Here is a 27,687-nt window from a genome sequence, read left to right on the forward strand (position 1 = left end):
AAAAGTTAATATGCTTTTTAAAAAAAGGATCAATTTATGACCTCCAGTCTTTCCTGAGTTGGAAACTGTTCAACCTAAGTTTGCCAACAAGGGGCCTGAGGGCTGACTCTGGGCTCAAAAGTGTTTGGCTCTCCCATTGCAGGTGCTCTCCAGGGCCTCTTCCATCCTGTTTCTCCCCAACACTGAGGGCACATGACAACTGCTTTTGTCACCTGACACCCAACCTCTTCACTAACTTACATCATCCACCTGGCTTCTCCAGGCATTTCCTCTGTAGTCTATGGCCTGTTGTACTTTCTAAATTGCAGCAAAAATACCTCCCATCCCACAAGCTCTTCTTACAATGTGACTTCAGTACCCTTCCCATGAAGAGATGGGGTCTAGGTTTCTTCCTCTGAATATGGGCATGTCTGTGGACTTCTGCAGAAGTGACCCTAAGTGACCCCCAAGGCCAGGCCCATCTCCACCTGTGGGTGCTGGAGCTGGCTCATACCACTGTGCACCTCTCTTCTAAACTCTGTGTTCAGTGGCTTAAAATGGGCCATGATGGGGGTCTTTACATCATGGAAATCAGCAAACATGACAAATAGGGCTTTTCCACCGAGAAAGCCAGTTGTTTCTCGTTTCCCAACACACTGCTTTACCTGGTTCTCTTCTGATGCTCACTCCTGGAATTCAGCTGTCATGCTGTGGGGAAGCCTGAGCAGCCCGAGGAGGGGCCCCCATGACAGGAAACCAGAGCCCCTGGCTCAGCCCTCACTGAGCTCCCAGCTGATAGCCAGCACCAACTTGCCAGCCATACGAAGCCATCTGAGAGTAGATCCTCCAGCCCCCAGTCACATCACCCCAGCTGACACCATGCAGAACAAAGACAGGCCTTTCCTACTAAACCGTGTGTAACTGTGGGCAACTCATGAGCACTTAAAAAGGTTTGGGATGGCTTATGCAGCAGCAACAGTGACCAGAACCCAGTTCCTGGTAGCTTGTAATAGCCTGGCTCTGACCCGCATGGGCCCTTTTACCTACGGTCACCAACACCACGCTTACTTACTGGTTCCCACTGTTTCACATCCCACATGGATTCAGGCAGACTTGGCCCTTTCTTTGTATCAGGGCTGACATCCTCCCCTCAGAGAATTCCAGAATCTCCATCCCTAGGTGCTCACAGTCCGACTCATGGCAGCTTGAGCTGGAGCTGCTCTGAATCTGTTTTCCTGAATCTCTCGCTCTGGATATTCCAAATTTGAAAGTGGATGCTGCCTAGAAAGCTGAAAAATTAGGGAGTTCGGCTCTTCTGTACCCACTGCTGTCATCTGGATGCCTTGTCCCAGGGGTGGCCACGCATCTGAAATTTTAGGCAGATTTGGAAAACATCCCTATTTGGTGCTACCTGAGTTACCGGCTCCACCGCGCTTTCCCTAGCTCACTCTCAGGCATATGTCCTTATGGGGGCAGGACAGGTTTTCCTAACTTGCCATCTCATTCCTGCACACGTGGGGGTTACGCCGGGTGTGAAAGGCACGCAGTGAATAAGACTCTATCCTGGCCTGCAAGGGCTGCCGTCTACTGGGTGTTTGCACTGAGGGAACTGGGGAAAACTTGATTTGGGTTTTAAAGTTTGAATAAGAGTTTACTTGGCAGAAAGAAAGAGAGAGAGAAAGAGAGGAAGGAAGAGAGAGAAGGGAGGAGGGAGGGAGAAAAATTAAATAAATTCCAGGCAGAAGGGAAAATGTAGGTGGAGGCAGATTTGGCAAAGAGTGAGAATTTGAATGTATTTGGAGCAAAAGGTACACAGGCAGAGTTCAGAAGAGGACGTGGGGTCAGATGAAGCGTAAATTCGTTCCATGGGCAATGTGGTGTTACCACAAGCAAGACCGAAATGACATGGTGTGATTTGCATTTTCTAAAAATAACACTCTTGGAGGCAGAGTGGAAAAGGGCTCAAAGGGGGACTTAACTGCCAATCAAAGGAGGCCAATCTGAAGGCTATTTCTAGGCAAGAGGTGATGAGGGCTCAAAAATGACATGGTGACAATTAGAAGAGAGAGAAAATACTTGTGGAATAGAAACCACAACTTTCGGTGAGTGCTTGCATCTGGGGGATGAGGGAAGGTGTCAAGGGGTTGGAGTGTACGGAGTGTGAGTATAGTAATAGCAGTAGTGGCAACAGCAACAAGCACGGGCATTATTTTAAGGGTTTTGCTATATTAAGTCATTTAATCCTCACATCAATCTTATGAAGTAGATTTATTATTTTTTCATCTATCATTATTATTATGATCATCTTACTTTCTTTCACAGATGAGGAAAATGAGGCACAGTGAGATTCAGTCACTTACCCAAAGTCACAGAGCTGGGATATCAAATGCAGCTTTTAGTGATTACCCATCACTGCCTCTCCAGGGACCAACTCTGGGGAAAGGATGCAGAGGACAGTCATCAAAATACGAAGGGGTGGGTCTAGCACCAGAAATGGGGAGGAGAGGGAAACTCAAAGGTCCCTGAGAACAGAAAACAGAGCTGGGTAACAGACTTAGTGTAAAGGACGCTGCTTCGTTTTACAGCCTCAGCTGCCCAGCTTTCAGGGCTAATGGCCCCACGAATGCAAAACTGAAGCTCTTGTTGGGCCTCGAGTCAGTTCTGAGGAAGTCAGGGCAGCCTCAGTAACCTCAGTGCTACTGCCCTGGGAACTTAGCCTGAAGTCACTCTCCCAGTTCTAGACCCCGGGTCCTAGCCCCTGCCCCTTGTTCCCACTGACGCCAACTAGATCTGGATGCAGTCCCACATGGAAGCCCAAGGAGCAGCCTTGTCTTCCTCCCCCTCCCAATGCTCCCTTTCTGCAGACCCAGCCAGAGCCTGGGCCATAGCCTCTCACACTGTCCTGCCTAAACCAACTGCCACATACCAGCTGCCACCCAGGCACCCTGCTGCTGGGCAGCCCTGACAAATGGGTTCTTAGGAGCTCACCCTTCTAGTGTTCATGAGACTGGTGGATGCTTTCGGACGTTGTGCAGGAACTAGGTCAGCTCTCCCCCATGCCTGCCCTGCCCTAGGTGGCTGCCCTGTGTGCCCAGCCTCCCTCCTTCCCCATCCCGGCTGACCCAGTATTGGGAAAGGACATCAGGCCTCTGGATAAAGCTGTGCAGAACCAGAGCCACAGGAAGGGGGAAAGCGACGGCAGTGTCAGAGCTGGCAGTAAGGTTTCTAGCTTGGGAGGAGGAGTGATAACACTGGCAGAAGCAGAGTCGCTGGAAGGGCGTGAGGCCGTTTTGTGCCCTCTCTTCTGGGTGGGTGAGATCCCCGGCCCTGCCACTTACACTGTGCAGGCAGCTGTGCCCGTCAAACCATCTGCATCGCAGAACGCCACGCCAAGGGACTCACTCGGGGCTTGCAGCTGTTTGGGGGTGGGGACACGAGGCTTCAGATGACTCCAGGGCGGCTGCACAGCTCTGCTCCTGCCAGCATGCCTTTCCAATGGGGCCAAGTTTCCACTGCACAAAACCCACGAGCTGCCCATCTGTGGCCATTTGTGGGTCGTTTGTGCTCGCTAACGAGGACCAGTTGTCATTGAAGGCACCCCTGATTTCCACTGCTGACCGTTACGGCTGCATGCAACTAACTCTAAGTGAATTTCCACAAAGCCTAAAGACACAGGACACTCCATTTCAAGACATTAGCTTCCAACCACATCAAGAATTCTTAAAGCATCCAGGACACGGCAGTAAAAGGCTCGGCTCTGTGGCCTCCCATGAGCGTCTGCTTTGGGTGTTTCTTATTGGTACCAGGGTTTTGACCTTTGCAGTTGCCATCCCACATGGAGAATGAACGCTCCTTCCTATATGCCTTCTTCAGAGCCCTGCCTTTCGTCCTCATGGGAAAGTTTAGCAATGTATGGCCAATCCAGACTATTCTGCACAGCAGCAATTAGCAAGCCAAAGTTCGTGAATAAAGAGCAAAGTGATAGTCTGTATGGGTATATAAGAGTGTGGGTAGGTGAATGATAGATCAAGAAATAGATGATAGATATATAGATAGATAGACAGAAAAAATCTCCAATATGTCAGGCCTTACCATTTGGGAAGGATAAAATAGGGTCACATTATAATGAATCCAAGCCCCCCAAGTTACTCAGGAAGATAACCAGCCCTTGCCACAGGGTCCTCCAGTTATTTCTGGCAGCCCACAAGGTAGGGTACCTTGTAATGCTTGTTCAAGGGCTATAATGTCAACAGTCCCTGTGTGGGAAACTAATGCAGGTTCCAAGGGATGTTCCCGAATTTGCCATTCCTCAGCCTGGCCAGGAGTATCGGGTGCTATGCAGACGCCACCCCAACTCCACATTACTCACGGCCCCCACCTGTGATTAGAGACCAGTCCCTTCTCTAGAATCTCGCTGCTGAAGGTGTGGTCCACGGACCTGGAGCATCAGCATCACCTCGGAGCTTGTTAAAAATGCCCAGGTCCCACTCCCAGAGGTTCTTCCCTAATGAGTATGGGGTTCAGCTAGCGTGCTTCTCAAGCTTTAATGGCTGAGGATTCATACAGGGACCCAGTTAAAATACAGATTTTGATTCTCTGAACTCTATGATGGGGTCTGAGATTCTGCATTTCTACAAACTCCAGGGCAATGCTGATGCTCCTAGTCCCCAGTCCATACTTTGCGGAGAATAGTTCTCTCAGCTCCAGTCTTAGCCCCTCCACCTAGTTCCTCTTTTTAAAAGCTCCCCTCACCCCCTGCCACAGAACCAAGAACATGTCTTACTTCTGCCAATTTTCTGAGACAGGAAAAAAGATTGGAATCCTGCCTCTAAACCCTAGAGGAGTCCAAAGAAATGTGCTTTATGTTGATCCAGGAAAGATTCTAGAAGAGATGGTTTCTGAGGACTTAAAAAGGAAGCAGCAAGGATTCATTAAGAACTCGCCATGCCAGGTTAGCCTCGCATGCGGTTTCTCCACTGGCTACAGGCCTTTTTGAGATCACACACACTTGGCCTTTGGCACTGCAGCCTTTCTCCTCCACACATCTGAGTCTACTCCCTCCCCACCTGCTTGCCTCCCTACGCCAGTATGCAGGACCAAAGCTGCCCAAAGGTAAGAGCCTCACCTCCTGGGGCTAGGCATTGGGATGCTATTACAAATAATCTGTCCCTGAGCTCAGGCCCAAATTCAGATAGTTGCCCTTATCCCCTGTGTCTCACTTCAGGGAGAAGGGCCTCAGTCCTTGACCTGAACACCTATTCTAGCAAGCTGCCCGGTACCCTGGATCCCTTGGCCTCAGGTCTTGCTTTGTTTTGGCTAGCCTCTTCCTCAAAATAGAAGCCCTGAGTCTCAACCATAAATCAACTATCAGGAATCTTCAGAATGACAACCCCAAAACCAACCACCTTCCTACCCACCTGAATCCTCCTATCAGGACCCTCAATTTGCACCATCATTGTAGTCTCCTCCTCATGGTGATCTGGGCATCCATTACTCACAACTTGCCTGGACCACAGTCATTAAGAAAGATGCTTCATGGGCCAGAGGCAACTTCCCTCAGCTCCTGTATATGGGTCTGTGCCTGATCACCAGATCTGAGTCCTTCTCTACTCTACCAGCCCTTCAGTAAGTGACCAGGTCAGATCTAGCCAAAACCTGAGATGGGCAACAGATCAGGGAAATGTGGTCAACACAGTATACTAGCTTCAGCAAGATTTCTCATAAGGTCTTTCAATGGATAAGAAAGGCTACTTATTAAAACAAAAAGTAGCTTCTGTTCTCATGGAATGAATATCAGAAGAGTATTTACTTTCTTAAACAGCTTTATTGAGATAGAACTCATACATACAATTTACAATTTAAGGTATACAATGTAGGGACTTCAGTGGCAGTGCAGTGGTTAAGAATCCGCCTACCAATGCAGGGGACACGGGTTCGAGCCCTGGTCTGGGAAGATCCCACATGCCACAGAGCAAATAAGCCTGTGTGCCACAACTACTAAGCCTCCGCTCTGGAGCCTGCAAGCCACAACTACTGAAGCCCACATGCCTAAAGCCTGTGCTCCACAACAAGAGAAGTCACTGCAATGAGAAGCCCATGCTCCATGACAAAGAGTAGCACCCACTCACCGGAACTGGAGAAAGCCCATGCGCAGCAACGAAGACCCAATGCAGCAAAAAAAAAAAAAAAAAAATTATAAAATAAAAAATAAAGTATAAAATGCAATGGCTTTTAGGGTTGTATAACCATCACCACAGTCAATCTTGGAACATTTTCATCATTCCCAAAAGAAACTCCATATCCATTAGCTGTCACTCCCAAACCCTGCCATCCCCTTCAACCTAGGCAACCACTAATCTACCTTCTGTCTCTTTAGATTTCTCTGTCCTGGACATTTCATATGAATAGAATCATATAGTTGAAATCTTTTGTGATTGGCTTCTTTCACTTAATGTTTTTGAGGGTCATCCCTGTTGTAGCATGTATCAGTACTTTGTTCCTTTTTATGGCTGACTAATATTGCACTGTGTCAGTATACCACAGTTATGTATCCATTCATCAGCTGATGGACATTTAGGTTGTTTTCTACTTTCTGGCTACTATGAATAATCTGCTATGAAGGGGTTTCCTGATGGCACAGTGGTTAAGAGTCCTCCTGCCAATGCAGGGGACACTGGTTCAAGCCCTGCTCCGAGAAGATCCTACGTGCCACAGAGCATCTGAGCCCGCGTGCCACAACTACTGAGACGGGGCTCTAGAGCCCGTGCTCTGCAACAAGAGAGGCCACCACAACGAGAAGCCTGCTCACTGCAACTAGAGGAAGCCCCTGTGCAGCAACAAAGATCCAATGCAGCCAAAAATAAATAAATTAAATAAATTTAAAAATTTAAAAATCTTCTATGAACACTCATGTATAAGCTTTTATGGGGACAGATATTTTCATTTCTCTTGGTGTACACCTAGGAGTAGAATTGCTGAGTCATAAGATAACTTTACATTCGACAATTCAAAGAGCTGCCAGACTGTGGAAGAATATTTGCTTCTGCATTAACTCTAGTGGTATGCCACAGGGATCGGTCATTGGCTTGTCTTATTCAAAGTTCTTAACCTAACCCGGCTAAGAACGTAGGTGGGTGTCTTCATCAGTTCCCAAGGTTTTACTTTTCAGGAGTACCCCTGCCACATGGAAAACTCTACTGAAGAAAAGTTACACCCGCTTTGGACTGTGGTCTTTATCCACAACTGAGCCCACGACCCTATATAACAGTTCATCTATTTTACACTACAGATTCTTCCTCTACTCCCTACTCTCCACCTCCCCGTCTCCTTTTTTTTTTTTTTTTTTTTTTTTTTTTGCGGTATGCGGGCCTCTCACTGCTGTGGCCTCTCCCGTTGCGGAGCACAGCCTCCAGACGCACAGGCTCAGCGGTCATGGCTCACGGGCCCAGCCGCTCCGCGGCATGTGGGATCCTCCCAGACCGGGGCACGAACCCGTGTCCCCTGCATCAGCAGGCGGACTCCCAACCACTGCGCCACCAGGGAAGCCCCTCCCCGTCTCCTTTTAAGAGATGCCACTGCTTTCTAGTCCTGCTGAAAAATAGAATCCATCAGGTGAAACTTATTCACATCAATATCCACCCTTTGCCCTTTCCTCTCCATCTAAGTGGCTGAGCTCTCCCTCCCTCATAGGAGGCTAACCCTACCATGTAATACCTGAATCTCCCACTCTCCCTCTTCCTCAGAGACTTCATTTCATCAATTGTCTTCTCAGTCTCCCAAAATTCATGGTCCTCCCTCCCCATGGTCCATTTTCATTGATCTTAAATAAGTTCAAGTCTCTCCAATCTTTAAAAATTATGAGTATTATTTTTAAAGCTCTCCCTCCCACTATTGCTACTACCACATCCCTCTGCTTTCTTTCAGAGTAAAGTTTATTGAAAAAGATGTGCAGCAACTTCTCCATATTCTCACTTCCCACTTATAACCTTCAACCTACAACACCACTGAAACGTTCTGGCAAAGACATTGCCACCGTCCTGTATTTTGCTAAAGCCAATGAATATTCTTCAGTCCTCATTTAAACTGACCTCTCTTCTTAAAACCTGTCCTCATTGCTTTTTCTTAAATTTTTTTTTATTGAGGTAGAGTTGATTTACAATGTTGTGTCAATCTCTGCTGTACAGCAAGGTGACTCGGTTATACACATAGAGACATTCTTTTTTTCATATTCTTTTCCATTATGGTTTATCCCAGGAGATTGGATATAGTTCCCTGTGCTATACAGTAGGACCTTGTTGTTTATCCATTCTAAATGTAATAGTTTGCATCTACCATCCCCAAACTCCCAGTCCATCTCTGTCCACATCCCTCCTTGGCAACCACAAGTCTGTTCTCTTAGTCTAAGTCCTCACTGGTTTTTAACTCCCCTTCCAGTCGTCCTGATGAACCGCCTTCCCCTGTTTGTTCTCTTCTCCTCTCTCACTCTGGAAGTTTGCATCCACTCCCATGGCTTTGAATTCTGCCTAGGTGTGACCACCACTTTTCAATCTGTCCCTCAGCTCCAGATTCATTTCTCTAACTGCCTGCCCAACATCTTCATTTGAATGACAGAGAGAAAACTCAAACCTAACTTGACAGAAAGCAACCCATTTACTCCCACCTCCTACAAAAAGAAAAAAAATTGCTCCATCCTCAAGGTTTGCCTATCTCAGCAAAGAGCATCACCACCATACAAAAGTGCATGCACAGAACTTAGGCATATCCTTGATTACTATAAGTATGTTTTTTCAGCTAAACTTCCAAAACCCCTATCGAATATGACCCTTTCTCCCACCTCCCCTGTGACTTTCCTAGTGAAACTACCACCATCTCTTGCCTGGACCGCTAACAGTGACCTAATTGGTCTCCTGCCTTCACTTTGCCTGCCTAGAATACATCCGCCATGTGGCAGCAATGATGATCTTTCAAAATCATAAATCAGATCACATTATAGCACTAATGAAAATTCCCCCCAAATCTTCCCATCACAACCAGAATGGAATCTGAACTCTTTAGCAAGGTCTGTAAAATTCTACATGACCTACGATATACCTCCCCCACCTCTCTCCCACCGTCCCTCCCCACCCTCCTTCCTCTTGCTTAGGACACTCCCCAGCTGTTCTGGCTTGTCTTGCTCACGAAGGCCAAGTTAGTCCTGTCTCTGGAGCTTTACACCTGCTGTTTCTTAGTCATCTTGTGATCGTCCTCCAGATTGTCACATGGATGCCTACTTCTCCTTCAGGTCTCAACCAGAATGCCCCTCCTTTTTCCCTTGCACCCTGGCTAAAGCAGCTTCACCTAGTCACTCTCTTCCACATTACCCTATTTTATCTACTTTGTGCCACTTGTGGATGACTAAAGTTATCTCATTTTCTTATTTATTGTGTGTTTATTACCTGTCTCCCCATCACCACCAGAATATAAGCTCCTCGAGGACATCTATTACTGTCCTTGACCTATCACAGGTTTGCTGGATGGACAGGTGGATGGATGGATAGATGCTAACCTCATAAGGCTCCATCTCAGCCTCTCTTTACTTCACACACCCTTCCCGAACATTTTCATCAACTCCATATTCAACTATTGTCTCCGGGCAGGTGATCCCCAAATCTTTATCTCTAGCCCAGCTCTCTCCAGACCCCATGGATGGATGTATTCAGCTGCCTTTTGGACATCTCTAACCAGATGTCTCAGTGAATCAACCTCAAATGCCCAAACTGAAACCTATGCCTCTTCCTAATTTCTTATCCAAATGAAGATTGCCACTATGTACTCAGATGCCAAAGTTGGGATTCTGGGCATCAACCTTCACTCCTTCCTCCCAAACATTATCAAGACCTGTTGATCTGATCCCAGATCTATCACCCCCATCAGCCATCACCAGGAGCACTGTAACAGCTCCAGTGCCCTCTCCACCTCTAGATGTGCTCAATCCCCCTCCACTCACAGCCTCAGTGGTGTTTCTTCAACTCAATTTTTCTGTTCCCTATCACCGCGAGGATGAAGTCCAAAGCCCTCAGCCTGTTATGATCTGGCTCATTATTCCCCACCATACATTATACTCCTAGTATTTGAAGTGCTTGCAGGTTCTTCAACGTACATTCATGCTTTCTCTTGCCTCTGAGCCTTTGCCCTCTGCCTGAAATACCATCTATCCTATATCTTCTGCTTCTACTTTTTATACAGGATTTATTGAGGGTGCCACCCCTGCAAGGGAGCCTTCCCTCATGCTCCACACCCTCATCCAGGTCTAGATTAGGGACTTTTTCCACCTGTTATCATAAAACCCAGTACCTCTTTTATTACACCGCAGACACCGTATCATATTTGCCTTTATACATATATGTGAGTTCTCTGAAGGTGGTGACACAGCCTTAAACATCTCTAAATCCTCCAAACTGAGAACAGAGCTGACACAGAAAAGGCATTCAAATGCGTGTAGATTGATGGGTGGAAACTTGTGGGAGTACAGTGTATATTTTGGAAAACCTAATAAGGGCTCCAGGCATTTTTGACAGGATAGAGTGATGAGCTGGGTTTAACAAGATAAAATTTAATTGGAACAAATGTAAGGTTCTGCCCTTGGGTCCAAAAGGCACATATGCGGGAACAGGGAACAGTGTGCAGCTGCAGTTTATATGAAAAGCCTGGGGAGTTAGAGTTGTCAGGAAGCTCAGCGCGGGTCAACAGTGTGATCTGACTGCCAAAAAAATTAACGCAACCTTAGCTCGCACTAAAAGTGTAGCTTCAAGAATGAGAGAGGAGCTACGCACATGCCAGACAGACTATACCGTGGTTCTGGGTTTGTTCTGAGCATCACACTTCAGGGGCCAGACTCCAGCAGGCTCTGAGGGTAAAGACCAGTGTGGTGAGGGGACTTCAGGTAAAGTCAGATGAGAAACAGGTGGAGGATCAGGGTCTTCTTCACCTTCAGAAAGTGTGTAGGTACCTGCTAGTTACCTTGGAACATCCAAAGATCTGTGACCTATTATAAAGTATTACTTTCTAACCAATCAGGCTGTCCACAAATGGACAGGTAAGGGGTCTCCTGTCAATGGGTGCATTTCAAGATGCAACAGAAGCATCTTTTCAAAATACAGATCTGATTATGTCTCTCTCTCTCTCTCTCTCTCTCACACACACACACACACACACACACACTCTCTCTCACACACACTCACAATCCTCTTTTCCCACACACATCTCCCCTACCATTCAACCCCTGCTTTAAAACCTTCTAAGATTTTCCAATGTCCTTAGGGTTCAAAAGAACAACTCTCCCTGCAACCTATAAGGCTCTGCTCTTTCTGGCTTCACCCTCCTCTCTGCCCTCTTGTTCCCTCTGCCCCCTTGAGAACCTCTCACCAGACTCTCCTGCCTCAAGGCTTTTGCCCGGGCAGTTCCATTCACCTGGAAAGCTCTTCTCTCCCTTCTTGAACCTAATTCATGCTTTGCATCCGTTAGCTCTTGACAGGCTCAGGCTCCACCCCTTCAGAAAGCCGATCATTGCCCTATTGCAGGCTCTCCTAGCCCCAGATGACTCCTGGTTTCATTGTTTGCTGTCTCCCCTACTAGACCATAAGCACCAGGTGGGCAGGGACTAAATCTGGGTTTGCTCACCATCTCACTGCCTCGTCAACACACAAGAGCTTCATCACAGACATGCTGAACAAGCCAATGAATGAATAGATGAGATGACCAGAGACGATGACTATTTGGACATACCCTGAAGGGAAGTAAAAGCCTCCGGTCAGTGGTCCGACAAAATGTGCTTTCAGGTCTCTTTTTACTGCCAAAATATCTGCTCCTCACTATCAAAAATCCCCCCCATAATTCAAGGGAATCTCAAACATTAGCCTTTCCAATTTACCAAGGGCCTCTCATGAGTCCCCCACCCCCTTTTTAGTAACTCTTTTAGTGCACTTGCCATATCCCACCTAATCCTAAAGACATTGGTGATGTGTCTTAGCCCCTCCACTCAAGGAACTTAAAATCCACTTGGAGAGATGTCATATTCACCTGCATACCCCTCCCAGCACACCCCAACCTACAACCAGTGCTTGGTACATACTTGTGTTATATACGGGTAAATGGGTAACATTTATTTGACATTTCACTATGCTGTGTTTCACACTGTCTTGTTTTTCAATTATGCAAGTGTGTTTGCACATTAAGTGGCCTATAATACAGGTCAGATCCCATCGTAAGAAGATGCACGAATACTTTTGACTACACCAGCATTCTGTTTTATCAAATAGTTTGAAATAGGGAGACAAGTAGGCATGGGATGTTGAGATCCCAGTTACGAAGGGATTCTGTTGCAACCCTTTCCTTGAATGTGACCTGTGTGTGCGTTAATGAATTTTTAAACTATCTTCCTTCAGGCTGCCAATTACAGTCAATTTTCACTCATCTAAAAATCATAAACAGTAAATTAAGCCGAACATTACTCATTTAATACTTCCCTGTGGGCTTTCTATTTTTCCCTTCCCAAACTTAAGGAGGCCCTATTAAATATGTACGTATGAATTCACAAGCCATTTACTCAGAAGAGGACAAGAAAATTTAACTTTGTTTTTCTAAGCTGAACTTAATTTCCATCCCAAAACCCCAGCTGAAAACTTTAGTCTTGCCAATACATGGCGAACTCAGTTAAATTCCGGATCTTTTCTGTCTCCAGCCTGGCTCGCCGTTCTGGCATTTAAGTTCTGGCCCTCCACTCTCAGTAGATTTATAAAGCTGTGTTTTGGGATGATGCATTCTGTCAAGTCCTCAGGTCACCTCTCCAAGCTGACATCTGTTAAGGTGTCTCTGTCACTATCTGGTTTCAGGCATGGCTTGGTATCAGTTAGGATTGTGTTCCACTGCAAATACTTGTTGTCCTGACTTATGGTGAGTTAAATCAGTGTTTCTCAAAGTCTGGTCCCCAGACCAGCTGCATCAGAATCACGTGGGTCCTTGTTAGAAATACAGGTCCTCGGGCTCCACTCCAGGCTAGTGAATCAGAACCAGCAATCTGTGGTCTAATCAGCCTTCCAGGTGATTCCGATGCATGCTCAAGCTTGGGAACCAAGAGAGTTTATTTTCTTCACAAAAAATGAAGTCTGGAAGTTAGTGGCTGTCGCTTGGTGACACCACGGCCACTCCCAGCTGCAGTGAAAGCTAAGGAAACACCATTAATGCTTTGGGTCCCTGTAGTAGAAGGTGGCAGGGGAAATGGAGATGGAAATTGCAGCGGTTTCTGCCCCAGAGCTGTTATGCTCCGCATGGCAGTGTCCCCTTTGTGTAATGATGAGCCTTTGGGTCCACCAACAGCCCTTGCTCAGCTACCTGCCACCCTGGCCTTGGAGCCCTCAAGCTTCTGCTGCCCTCACCTTGTTGGTTCAGGGCCATCAGGAACTTGGTTTCTCATCCCCCAGCCTAGACTCCTGCAGTAATTTCCGGACCACACCATGCACAGCTCCTGCAAAGCAGCCATGCCCTCTAGGCTCAGGTGCTCACACTCATTGGGAAGTTCTGTCACCCACCTCCCTTTGGCAACAGGGCATCCAGAGGGCTGTGGAGAGGCAGGGTACAGCACTTGCAGGCTCCTTACCGCCTTACAAATCATCCCAACCCACCCCAGTGAGAGTCCCCTCTTTCAAAATCTCATCTTAAGTAGAAAAAAAAAAATACTGATTCTCCAAAATCTCTCTGACTTGCACCAGGATTGCATCTTAAAAGCCAAGCATTTGGGCTTCCCTGGTGGCGCAGTGGTTGAGAATCTGCCTGCTAATGCAAGGGACACGGGTTCGAGCCCTGGTCTGGGAGGATCCCACGTACCGCACAGCAACTAGGCCTGTGAGCCACAACTACTGAGCCTGCACGTCTGGAGCCTGTGCTCCGCAACAAGAGAGGCCGCGACAGTGAGAGGCCTGCGCATTGCGATGAAGAGTGGCCCCCGCTTACCACAACTAGAGAAAGCCCTCGCGCAGAAATGAAGACCCAACACAGCCAAAAATAAATAAATAAACAAACAAATAAATAAAAAGCCAAGCATTTGAAGCCCTTTTTATCTGACTCTGTTCTTGAGGCAATGGAAGCCTCCAATAAAGGTCTGTAGGAGGTACTGGTGGAGGGAGTGGTCCAGAGGAAAAGAGAGAGGGAGGGGAGGTGGGAGGCATTGAATACTTAACAGCATCCTGTCAAATCCAGAGTGACTTCATAAACACTAGCTGCTGTTTTCAAAAAACATCTTTGGGAGGGGATATTGTACAGATGTTGGAGTGTGTTGGTGGGGGTGTCTCCCTTAATGCTGTGTCTACAAAGTCCAAAATAGCAATATGTGACGAAATCTCTCTCAAACCCAGTTATTTTTAGAGGAAACCTAGTGGAGTGGAAGGAATAGTGGGGTAAGAATGGAAAGAACTGGGTTTTCTATCCAGATCTGTCACTTCCTAACTGGGTAATCACAGCCAAGTGACTTCATCTCTTTGAATCTTAGATTATATAACCTATAAAAGGGAAGTGAAAAGATCTGCCTGGTGCATATTTTCATACCTATTTTACAGATACTGGTTGTGAAGGTCAAATGAACTCAGGCACACAAAAATACTTTTTTTTAATTGAGGTATAATAGCCATATAACATTATATTAGTTTCAGGTGTACCACATAATGATTCAATATTTGTAGATATTGTGGAATGATTGCAAGTCTAGTTAACATCCATCACTACAGATAGTTATGAAAAATTTATTTCTTATGATTTTTTTCTTGTGTTTTTCAAGGTCTACTCTCTTAGCAACTTTCAAATATGCCAGAAAATATTATTATCTATTGTCACCATGCTGTACATTACATCCCCAGGACTTATTTATTTTATAACTGCAGGTTTGTACCTTTTGACCCCCTTCACCCATTTCGCCCACCTCTCATCCCCAACATAGAAGTACTTTGAAATAAAGCAGTGATTATACAAATGAAAGGTCATACAAGTACCATTATTTTCTGTCTTTATAAACCAAAGGCAGGATAATTATTCACTTTAATAGAACCAGGGTTTTTTTAAAAACCAAATTAAATTCCAATAGAGTTTCTAGATTTACCCTATGGTCGTCTCTTCAGACATTTCAGAAGTTAGGAAAATAAGAACAACAGAAAAGTATGTTTTCCACGTAACACAGTAGGTTATTTTAGGTCAAGTATATCCTCACTGATCTTCTGCCTGCTTAATCTACCAATTACTGTTGAAGTCTCTAGCTGCCATAGCAGATTTGTCTACTTTTCCTGGTGGTTCTGTTTTTGCCTTGCATGTTTTGACAGTTTATTAGGCACATACACACTTAGGATTACTACGTTTTCTTGGAGAATTCACATTACACAATGTCTTCTTTATCCCTGATAGTTTTCCTCGTTCTTTTTTTTTTTTTTTTTCTTTTTGCAGTATGTGGGCCTCTCACTGTTGTGGCCTCTCCCGTTGCGGAGCACAGGCTCCGGATGCGCAGGCCCAGCGGCCATGGCTCACGGGCCCAGCCGCTCCGCGGCATATGGGATCCTCCCAGACCGGGGCACGAACCCGTATCCCCTGCATCGGCAGGCGGACTCTTAACCACTGCGCCACCAGGGAGGCCCCCTCCTCGTTCTTAATGTCTGCTTTTGTATGAAGTTAACATAGCTACTCTAGCTTCCTTCCAACTAGAGTTAGCAGGGCATTTCTTTCTCCATGCCATTACTTCTCATCTGAGTCTTTATACTTAAAGTGGGTTTCTTATAAACAACTTATACTTGGGTCTCTTTTTATATTTTAATCCACTCTGACTGTCTTGTAATTGGTGTCCTTAGACCATTCACATTTTTTTTTTCAGCAACAGATACCTTTATTTTCAAGGTTCTTGGAATATGTTACCACATTTTTCCCCCAAAGTGTTTTGACAATTAACACACCCAGCAGCAATTCAATATAAGTGCCAATAGTGAATAAATGGTTGGGTCCACATGTAAGCATCAGTTTTATCACATCCTTGCTAGCACTGGGTTTTAGTCTTAGTTTGCCTCTCTCTAGCATGAGGAAAGCAGAACTTCCATGAATGTTTGCTTACTTATTGGAGCAACTCCCTATTGTATGTATGGATTGTCCATTTACCTCTTTGGGGTGTTGATGTTTTTCTTACCAACTTGGATTCATTCCTTATATAGTAGACATCATTGCGCTTTGTCATTTTTATGTCAGAGACTTTGCAGACTGAGTGAGACCTGAAGTTTATTTGGCCTAAACCCCTTGTGGTAGGTTGAATGGTAATACCCCCAAAAGGTATGTCCATGACCTACCCCGGCCCAGAACCTGTGAATATGACTTTATCTGGAAAAAGAGTCTTTGCAAATGCAATTCAGTTGAGGTAGCCCATTCCCATTTAAAGTGATAATTGATCAAGGTGGACTACTATCTCCCATGTCGATGACTGTTTTATTGTTTTCTATTTGTTATATTTGTTCTCTGGGGGGTGTTTCTCCCTCTTTTTCTGCCTTCTCTGGCTTTAACTGAGTGTTTTATGATTCTATCTTATCTCCTCTCTTAGCATATCAATTATACTTCTTTTAAAAAATTTTTAGTGGTTGCCCTAGAGTTTCCAAGAGGCATGTTTAACTAATCTAAGTCCACCTCAAATAAGACTGTACCACTTCACATGTAGCACAGGTATCTTACAACAGTGTTTCCAATTTGTCCCTCCCACCCCTTTTAACATCCCTGTCAATCACTCTCTCTATGCTGCAATCACCCAATGCAGGAGTTTCTCACTCTCAGGTGAGTCCACACTCAGCCTCCAGCAATTCGTCAAGATTACCATGTAAGTGTTCCTATCTGCTTATGGCCCCAGTGGCTTCAGGTTCAGATAAACAAGCCTTGGCTGTGACTCTCTGGATTTGCCTCTCTCTCCAGACTTCAAGGTGGTGATTTGCTTGTCAACCTCAGTTCTCTGAGGAGTCCAAGAAAAGTTACTGATTTTCAGTTTGTTCCCCTTCTTTTCATTGTCAGGGACAGGAGTGACAACTTCCAAGAGCTGAAGCCGAAAGAAGTCCAGCAGATTATTTTACATCATGGAGCTTATAGTTGTGTTTGCTGATTTCCCAAGTATCCAGTCCCTCAGCTCAGACCTGCTCTATCCCTCTGGCCAGGCCTGGAATAAAGAGAGAAAGCAGTTCCTAACTCAGATGCAAGAGATCACTCAATCTTCTAATCTGATCTGAGGACCCCTCCTGCTTAGTGTTAGTTGCACAAGACAAGAACAGTTATGTTCCTGTCGTGTGCTACCTTACAACCTTAGCGGCACTGGTGTAATTGTCCCAGGATGTGGCTGCTGTGTTTTCAGTTCAGAAACCTCAACTTCAAGCACTGGAACATGTGAGCTCAGCTCCCAGATAATCACGATTAATTATACTCTCATCCACCCCACAGCTCACCAGAATTAACCTGCTCTGTCCAAAAAAAAAAAAGTTTCTTAAATCAAGCATTTGATTATAATATGTACATAGGCAAATTGTTGGTTTAAAAAAAGAATTCTGATTTCCCCAGAACTCTACCAACCTGAACTCCTGACTGGCAGGGCCACACAATGAGAATGGGTGCTTGCATTGATGATCGTGCAGCACTACAAGATTCTGGAGAGCTTTTGAATCATCCAAGAAAGATTAAATTATGTTCAGTAGCACTTTAACGTTAAGTGCATCTTATACTATATTCCACGTCGATGGAATCTGATCATTCATATGAAGCACAAGGTGACTCTCTTCCTTGCCCAGAAGCCAATGCGTTTTAGTTCAATTTGAATTACAAGGGTCTGCTAAACACCTACTACACTGGTACACACTGGAAAGCATATTCCATTTATTTGTGGGGCTCAATTTCATGGTTAAGGAAAAATAAACAAGCAGACAAACAAATAAGCAAAACAGACAAGACACACCTTATAACCCCAGCACCCAACACATGCACAAGTTAATTGAATGAGTGTTTGCTCAATGACCTGTAGACAAAGTGCCTTATAGGCACAGAAATGCAGGCAATCACAGAATGTGATGCAAGGAAGAGATATTTGAGCTCAGCTATGGAGGATGCTCAGGACTCTGGCAGTCTACAATAAAGTGGAGGAAAGTATGCTAGCCAAAGGGAAAGTGATGAGAACTTTCAGGGAATGGAGAAAAGTCTGGTGTTTCTGGAATATGTGGGTGGAAAATGCCAGGAAATGTTGTCGAAAAAATAAATCACAGAAGGCCTTGAATATTATGCTGAGAAATCTGAATGTTTTCCTGTAGGCAATGGGATGCTGTCAATGTTTTGAGCACATGTGTTTTGGTCAGATGTGCTTTAGGAAGATCACTCCAGAAGCACCTGGGAAGATGCATTGGGGTGCAAGGGAGAGAGGGGAGACACAGAGGCCAGTTAGAAAGCCACTGCATAAGTTCAAGCAAGAGATAAGGGATTGCAGTGATGGAAAATGGAAATAGGTACATGGCTGAACAGATACTGCAGAGGTAGATTCAATAGCACTGGGCAACCAGTCCTCTGCGAGAGGTAGGAGGTGAAGATCGCTCCAGTGTTGTTTGCAGAAAGAGCTACATTCCCCACCCCACCCTATATGCACACCTTTTGCAATGTAACAGCTCCTACCACCATCAAGAGGTGGAGTCTATTTCTCTACCCTGTAAAACTGGATTCCAGCTCTATACCAACACTGAACAGTTAGACTGATGTGGAGGGAGAGGATGCTGCTATAATAGAATACCATGGACCAGGTGGCTTTGACAACAAATACATATTTCTCACAATTCTAGAGGCTAGGAAGTCCAAGATTAAGGCATCAGCAAATCCAGTGTCTGGTGAAGGCACACTCTCATTTGCAAACGGCCGTCTTCTCCTTGTATCTTCACGTGGCAAAGAGACAGATCTTTTGTCTCTTTCTCTTCTTAAAAGGCATTATTCCCATCATGGGAGCGCCACCCTCATGACCTCATCTCATCTTAATTTACCTCCCAAAGGTCCCACCTCCAAATGCCATCACACTGGGGAATAAGGTTTCAACATATGAACTGGGGGGAGGACACACACATTCAGTCCATAATTAGACCTCTCCTTGAACTCCAACCACCTTGGCTGGGTCCTGCCCTCCTTGCCTCTTACCAGACCCGTACTTCTGGTGTCAGGACCCTGCCCTGAAAGCTTTGGCACTGCCTAGACTCCTGCCAGGTGGGATAAATCATTTATAACCAAAGCCCTGTTACTCAGCCAACTTCAAGAAATGTCACTCTCCAGAGATTCCTCCTACAGCCCCATTGCCCCTGCACTGGGGGATTTTTTGGAAACTAAAGGCAGCTGAATGGAGCCGGAGTTCACCCGTGTCCCTTGGCTCTGTCATTTGAACAGCAGGCTCTCCTTTCCCCCATCCCCATACCGTTATGGGGCCAGTCCTGCAGTTGGATTCATACATCCCACTTCCTGCCCTTCCATGGTTTCCACTGCTTCCCTCTCCAGTTTGGTGTGTTTTGCAGAGGAGCCAGTTTTTGTGCTTCATTTAACCACTTAGTCAATGGTCATAAGCACCTATCCTGTGCCAGGCATTGCTTGGGATTCAGAAGTCAGTTAGAGAGCATGCTCTGTAGGTGTTCCCAACTCAGAAACCCCTATCATCTGGAAAAGGCAGGAGAATGCACACAACAGAACTTTTTTTTTTTTGCAGTATGCGGGCCTCTCACTGCTGTGGCCTCTCCCGTTGCGGAGCACAGGCTCCGGACGCGCAGGCTCAGCGGCCATGGCTCAAGGGCCCAGCCACTCCACGGTACGTGGGATTCTCCCGGACCAGGGCACGAACCCGTGTCCCCTGCATCGGCAGGCAGACTCTCAACCACTGCGCCACCAGGGAAGCCCCAGAACTTTCTTAATGGGAGAGCACTTGCCCGCAGGCTCCACTGCTGACTATTCAGTGGGCGTAGGGCAACTGAGCCAGTATCCTCACCTAGCATAAAAATAAAAAGTAAAAGCCCTTCTACAGCCCAGGATTGTATGGGACGAAATGAAGGAAAAGACCAGACCTTGATTTAATAATTGTTCCCAGCTCACTGGTGGTTCCAGTCCAAGGGTCCAGCTTTCCGGCATCCGGAACCTCAGGAGAGGGGCACCGTCAGGAGGTAGCGCCCCCATGGCGAGGCTCTGGTGAAGTGTGTGCAGCATCAGAAAGCCCTTAAAATGCTCAGCTTGAGGAGCTGCCAGGTCTTCTAAAGAGCCATGCACTTGGCACTCCGTCTGGTGGGGCCTGATCCATAAGGAACCCCTAAGAACCGTGGACGAGGGCACTGACAGACCTAGAAAACCCTGCATGCTCTTTTTAATTTTTTTCTTCTCCCCTGAGAAAAGTAGGAGTTAAGAGATTTTGGGGCCTCAGCCAGGCCTCCTCCCACAAGGTCACTCTCCCAGGCATTCCCACTGGTTCTGATGCAGCCCTGATTCCCAACTACAGCCAAGGAGCCCAAATGCAAGGCTCAGGAGGGAGAAGGCAAACAGACGCCAGGCTCCCTTGCCTGGAGAGAAAGAGCATTTCCCCTGAACACACAGGCAGGCGTTGGCCAGAAAATGTACAGCAGTTTCAAAAGCCACAGAGGCAACTACAGCACCATGCGTGCCCCAGACAAGCACTCCCACCAGGCTCCACCCCCCGTGAAACCATCAGAGCCCAGCCCCTGCCTCTGGTGGCTTGGGTTGGCTTAGCCTGCTCCTTCAGGTACTAGATTTCCCCACTTGCCCAGTTATTGTAACTCAATCCTTACAACCGCTCTACAAGGGATGTTTGATGACTCTGCTCCCTTCACAGATGTGGAAACTGAAGCACAGGTTGGTTCTGGTCTTGCCCGATGTCACAGCGCAAGGAAAGGGCGGGGCAGGATTCAAACCCCCGTGCACACCCGAGCAGGCACCCCTCTGCTCCTCCTCCATTCCCACGCCAGGCCTCTGTCCCCTGACCGCAGGAGAGTGATTCACAGGGCCCTTGCCTTGGATGCCAGCTGGTATGGGTCTGAGGTCTTTGGAGGGCTTACAAGATCCCCTCACTGAGCCCTCAGAGGCCCTGGGATGAAAGGGATTAGGCTAAGCATGAACATTTTTTCCTTGTTAGATTGTCCATTTTTTCCTTTCACCACATTCCTCATTTCAATCATTCCTTTTCCTTTCCAGACCCCAGGAGCCAGAAATAAACACACACAGTCTTTGCACTGATGTAAATAACCATTGGCTTTATTGAACCCATCTGCTTGGGCTATTGGTTAAAATCACAGCTCTGGAGTGTTTTCCAACTACCCCCTAGGGCATTGGGAAGTTTAGCTGCTGCCCTGCCCAGGCAGGTTTGTTCTGCTCCCTTCAAGAAGGAGCCTCACTATGGAAGCCATGTGTTCATTTTCTCAGTATCCTTAAAGCTCAAAGTCTAGCCATTTCTCCCCACAAACAATCAATTTCTCTCTCTCCACTTCTCTCTCCCATCACCCCAAGAAGCTGCCTCCTGCCTCCCAGGCCCACAGACTGTGTGGCCCCATCATTCTGTCCCGGGACCTTAGGTTTAAAGGCAAACAGAGCCAATAGGTACCTCCCAGCCCCACCCCAGCCCCATGTAGCTGCCTCGTGGTTTTCCACCTACAACTGGGGCTCCCTTCTCTTCTAACAACAATAACAGTAACAGTTAAGTGTATCAGACACTTGTTATGTGCTAGGTACTGCTGTAAGCCTAAGCAAGTATTATTTTTTTTTATCTCACAACCACCCCTAGGAAACTGAGCCATATACAGAGTTGAAGCAACCTGTCCAAAATCATACAGCTAGTAGGAGGTAGAACCAGGATTTGAACCCCAGAAGTCTGGCTCTAGGGCTGGGCCTCTTAACTACTACAAAAAACTCAGCTCTTCAAGCCCCATTTGTCTGGAAGCTCTGGGGATCAGAGCCCAAGTCTTCTGCTGTGCATGGTTGATCTTTTGTCTTCTGGTTGAGTCACTCTTTGTTTTCTGTCTTTTAGTTTTGTTTAGTTGTGTTTCATTTGCTTTGCTTGTGTCTTTCTCTTATTTTCTGTATCTCCTGAGTTTCCCTCAGGACTTGAGCCTTTACTGTACTCAATGGCCTCCTCCTTACTTCTCTCTTCTTTCTCTCTCTAGCTCCCCACATTCAAGTAGTAGCCAAGTCCTCTGAATTCCTTCATTTCAGAAAGGTTTCTTGAGCATCTCCTTCATGCCAAGCACACAGGAGGTGATCAAGATGGATGGAGTCCTTCTGCATGTGGCATTTTCAGTCCACTTCATTGGCCTCTCATCTCTCACACCTCCGATCCCCCATGCCCTGGTCCCAGTTCAGGCTGATTTTCACACCCACCTGTGCAATTGTTGCTCCCTCCTCTGCACAGGACTGATGAATAACTCTTAAATAAGCCTGCCTGGGCTTCCCTGGTGGCGCAGTGGTTAAGAATCTGCCTGCCAATGCAGGGGACACAGGTTCGAGCCCTGGCCCGGGAAGATCCCACATGCCACAGACCAGCTAAGCCCGTGCGCCACAACTACTGAGCCAACGTGCCACAACTACTGAAGCCTGCGTGCCTAGAGCCCACGTTCTGCAACAAGAGAAGCCATGACAATGAGAAACCCACACACCACAACGAAGAGTAGCCCCCGCTCACCGCAGCTAGAGAAAGCCCACGCATGCACAGCAACAAAGACCCAACACAGCCATAAATAAATAAATAAATAGATAGATAGATAGATAGATAAATAGATAAATAAATAAATAAATAAAAAATAAAAAGGCTGCCTTAGATCAAGTCTTTACTAGAGGCCTTTAATTGGAGCTCAGACTTGGAGCTTCAAGCCATCCAATAGTCATGGGATACGGGATAACATGCCAAATCCCCAGTCTGGCACTCTGGACTCAGACTGTTAGTTCCAACTTGACCAAACATACTTCCTACTGCATTCCCTTATTTAGCCCAAGACAACATTTCTTAGAAGGCAACCCCACACTTGCATCAGAATCACTCATGTGCCCATTAAAATGCACCCTTCCCCACCCTTCCAAATGAGAACTTCCAAAGGTGGGATCCAGGAATCTGCCTTTGAACAAGCTGCTTGGTGACTGGCATGCACTCCATGGTCGGACACCCACTTGCCTAGGTGACAGCCTCTGAACTATGGGGTTCACTCTGTTCCACACACTAGGACCCACAACGCCAACCCCATCACCAGATCTCCATGTCTGATCCTATGCATTCTTCAAGGCCCGTCTCAATGGCCCCTCCTCTGAATTACCTACTAAGAGTCCACCTTCTGTTACCGCAGCTGAAATCAATCTCTCTCTCCTCTTTCAGTATTAGAGCCCTTGTAGAATGTGAGTGCCTTTCATTGCATTTGCTACTTTCTAGCTTGTATTATTGTTATGTATGTGTCAGTCTTATCACCATTACTAGGCTGTAAACATTTTAAAGACAAGAGCTATCTCTTAATCAACTGACCAGGATGTTATGAGTGTAGCAGCCAAAGCAATCCTTTAAAAAGTCTCAGTATGTCACTCTTCTACTCAAAACCCTCCAGTGGCTCCTCATGGCCTGGGAGTAAAGCCAAAGTTCTTGTGATGCTCCACAAGGCCCCGTGTGTTTTGGTCCCCTTTACCTTTGTGACCTCCCCTCCCACTACTCTGCCTCTCACTCCTCCCACTCCAGACACATTGCCTCCTTGACAGACCTCAAGTGTGCTCCTGCCTCAGGGCCTTTGCACTGGTTGCTGGAGCTGCCTAACTGTCCTTCCCCCATAAAGCAGCCCAGCCCATTCCCCCACCTCCTTTTAGAATTTGTTCAAATGTTACTTTCTCAATAAGGCCTATCCTGTCTACCCTATTTAAACCTGCAATTCACCCCTGCACTCCAGTTACCCCACTATACTTTTTATTTTGTCCATAAGAATAAGCATTATTGTTTTATTATAAATGGATTTATTTATTATATTTACTGCATTTTGTCTTCTCCCTTCACTATACTATAAGCTCCAAGCTTCATTTTGCCTACTGACCTATTCCAAGCACCTAAAACACTGCCTGACACATAGAACATGCTCTATAAATATTTGCTGAATGAATGAGTAAGTGAGTGAGGTGAGGAATGAATAAATGGAGGGAGATGGGGAAGCAAAAGTTGAATTTCAGGCCTGGGTGGGGCCCACTCAGCATTTCTCACAAGTCCAGGCCAGGAGTCAGAAACAGAGAACAAATTAAGTCAAGGGTGTAATATAAGCCATATATTTTCAATTCTGTCCTAACCGGTGAGACAGAATGAGGGCAGGCCAGGACCGGAAGTAGTGGAGATGGCTGTCACCATCACCTGAATCTGATGTCATTTGACCAGACAGCTACAAGGCCTCAGCAGCCTCTGGTTGACTTTCCTGGAGCTTGAGTACCGAAGAGAAAGGGGATGTAAAGAGTCAGCACTGGTGGGGACAGGCAGAGAGAGGCCTGGGCTCTAACTGTCAGGGTCCCGTGTGCATGTATGAGTTTCCTATCGCTGCTGTAACAAATTACCACAAACTTAGTGGCTTAAGACACCACAAATTTTAATCTCTTACAGGTGTGGAGATCAGAAGTCTGAATGAAATGATGCCATTTGCACGAACATGAATGGTCCTAGGGATTATCATACTAAGTGAAGTCAGTCAGACAAATAAAGACAAATATATGATATTGCTTATATGTGGAATCTAAAAAAAAAAAAAAAAGATACAAATGAACTTATATGCAAAACAGAAATAGACCCACAGACATAGAAAACATACTTATGGTTACCAAAGGGGAAAGGGTTAGAGGAGGGATAAATTAGGAGTTTGGGATTAAAATAGACACACTAGTATATATAAAATAGATAACCGACAAGGACTTAATGTATAGTACAGAGAACTATACTCAATATTTGGTAATAACCTATAAGGAAAAAGAATCTAAAAAAGTGTATGTATGTGTGTATATATATATATATATATATATATATATATATATATATATATATATAAAAGTGTATATAAAAAAGTGTAGGGCTTCCCTGGTGGCACAGTGGTTGAGAGTCCACCTGCCGATGCAGGGGACACGGGTTTGTGTCCCGGTTGGGGAGGATCCCACATGCCGCGGAGTGGCTGGGCCCATGAGCTATGGCCGCTGAGCGTGCACGTCTGGAGCCTGTGCTCCTCAACGGGAGAGGCCACAACAGTGAGAGGCCCGCGTACCGCAAAAAAAAAAAAAAAAAAAGTGTATATAGGGCTTCCCTGGTGGCGCAGTGGTTGGGAGTCCGCCAGCCGATGCAGGGGACACGGGTTCGTGCCCCGGTCCGGGAGGATCCCACATGCCGTGGAGTGGCTGGGCCCGTGAGCCATGGCTGCTGGGCCTGAGTGTCCGGAGCCTGTGCTCCGCAACGGGAGAGGCCACAACAGTGAGAGGCCCGCGTACCGCCAAAAAAAAAAAAAAAAAAAGTGTATATAAAAAGTGTATATATATATATATATTCAGATATATATATATATATATATATATATAGCTGAATCACTGTGCTGTATACATGAAACTAGCACAACACTGTAAATCAACTGTACTTCAATTTTTAAAAGTAAAAAAAAAAGGGAGGCTGAAACTAGTCTCAGTGGACTAAAGTCAACATGTCTGTAGAGCTGGTTCCTTTTGGAAGCTCTGAGAGAATTTGTTTCCTTGACTTTTTCAGCCTCTAACAGTGACCTGCATTCCTTGAGCTGTAGCCCCTCCTTCATCTTCAAAAAGCATCCCTCTCTTCTGACTCTGACTCTGACCCTCAAGCCCCTCTCTTATAAGAACCCTTGCGATCATATCAGTCTGACCTGGATAATCGGAGGGAAGCTCCCCATCTCAAGATCTTTAATCACACCCACAAAGTCCCTTTTGCCATGTAAGGTAACATTCACAGGTTCTGGAGATTAGGCTGTGGATTATTTGGGGGCCATATTCAGCTCCCACACCCTACATAGAGTCAAGGCAACCTCATCATATAGCTGGGCCCACTCATCCCTTCCTAGGTATATCTAGGAAATTCGGATCCAAGTGAACCCCTCCACTGGAGAGGAAGTGAGATCCCCAGGGAATTTGTCAACTGAGGGACCGCTGCCAGCCCAGACCTCCTGCTCAGGTTTAAGAAATTCTCACACGTCCACTTTGCCTTCCTGCTTCAGAAAACCTTCTCTGGAAGGACTTTCAACCCATGTTCTGCACTGGCTGCCATGTGATCTCAATGGCCAACCAGCCACACCCTGATTCACATTGCAAGTGGAAGGCCTCTGCAGAGGTGATATTTGAAAAGACACATAAAGAGAGTGAACCAGTCATCAGAAGGACTCCAGACTGAGGGAATAAACATACAAAAGCTTAAGAAAGAGGGAACTTGACAAGTCCGAGGAAGAGGGAGAGGCTAGGATGGCTGAAGGTCGCGAGCAAGAGAATTTAAGATTGGAGATGCAGGCAGAAGGTCGATTATGCATGACCTTGGGAGCCATGAGGAGAAGTCTGGAGTTTTCTAGGAGCAAGGATAAATTGATGAGAATAATAATAACCACAACAGCTAACCATTATATGCATAGTAACATGTATATGTATACTGAGACGAACGTATATAGTACCAGGTACTATTTTAAGTACTTCATTTACATCAGTTTAATTCTCAAAAATTTGCATGAGTAGCTGCCATTATCCCCATTTTACAGCTGAGGAAATTGAGGCATGGAAAGGTTGAGTAACTTGCCAAGCCCACACAGACAGCAGGTGGTAGAAGCCAGAATTCAGACCCAGCTGATCTGGTTTCTCAGTGTGTGTTTTAAAGGGCTGCACTGACTTTCCTGCTGAGGACTTCACACAAAAAAGATCATTCTGTGTGTGGTGGGGGAGGAGGGTGAATAGGAGCACAGAATATTTTTAGGGCAGTGAAAATACTCTGCATGATACTATATAATGGATACATGTCATTACACAGTTGACCCTTGAACAACATGGGGGTTAACTGGCATATAACTTATAGTCAGCCCTCCGTATCTGCTGTTCCTGGGCATCCATGGATTCAACCAACCATGCACTGTGTAGGACTGTAGTATTTATTACTGAAAGAGACCCACGTGTAAGGGGATCCGCACAGTTCAAACGCACATTGTACAGGGTCAACGGTACGTTTGTCCAAACCCCTAAAATGCACAACACCAAGAGTGAACCCTATGGGTGCTAATGATCTGTCAATGTAGGTTCATCAGTTGTAACAAATGCGTTGCTCTGGCGGAAGATGCTGACAGTGGGGGAGGCTGAGCACGTGTGGGGGCAGGGATGCCTTCATCTTAATTTTGCTGTGAACTTAAAACTGCTCTAAAAAATAGTCTTTTTTAGGGCTTCCCTGGTGGCGCAGTGGTTGAGAGTCCGCCTTCCGATGCAGGGGACACGGGTTCGTGCCCCGGTCTGGGAAGATCCACATGGCGCGGAGCGGCTGGGCCCATGAGCCGTGGCCGCTGAGCCTGTGCGTCCGGAGCCTGTGCTCCGCAATGGGAGAGGCCACAACAGTGAGAGGCCCGAATATCGCAAAAAAAAAAAAAAAAGTCTTTTTTAAAGTTAGGTATACACAAATCAAGTGATGCA

This window comes from Mesoplodon densirostris, chromosome 16 (assembly GCF_025265405.1).
Source record: "Mesoplodon densirostris isolate mMesDen1 chromosome 16, mMesDen1 primary haplotype, whole genome shotgun sequence".
NCBI lineage: Eukaryota > Metazoa > Chordata > Mammalia > Artiodactyla > Ziphiidae > Mesoplodon > Mesoplodon densirostris.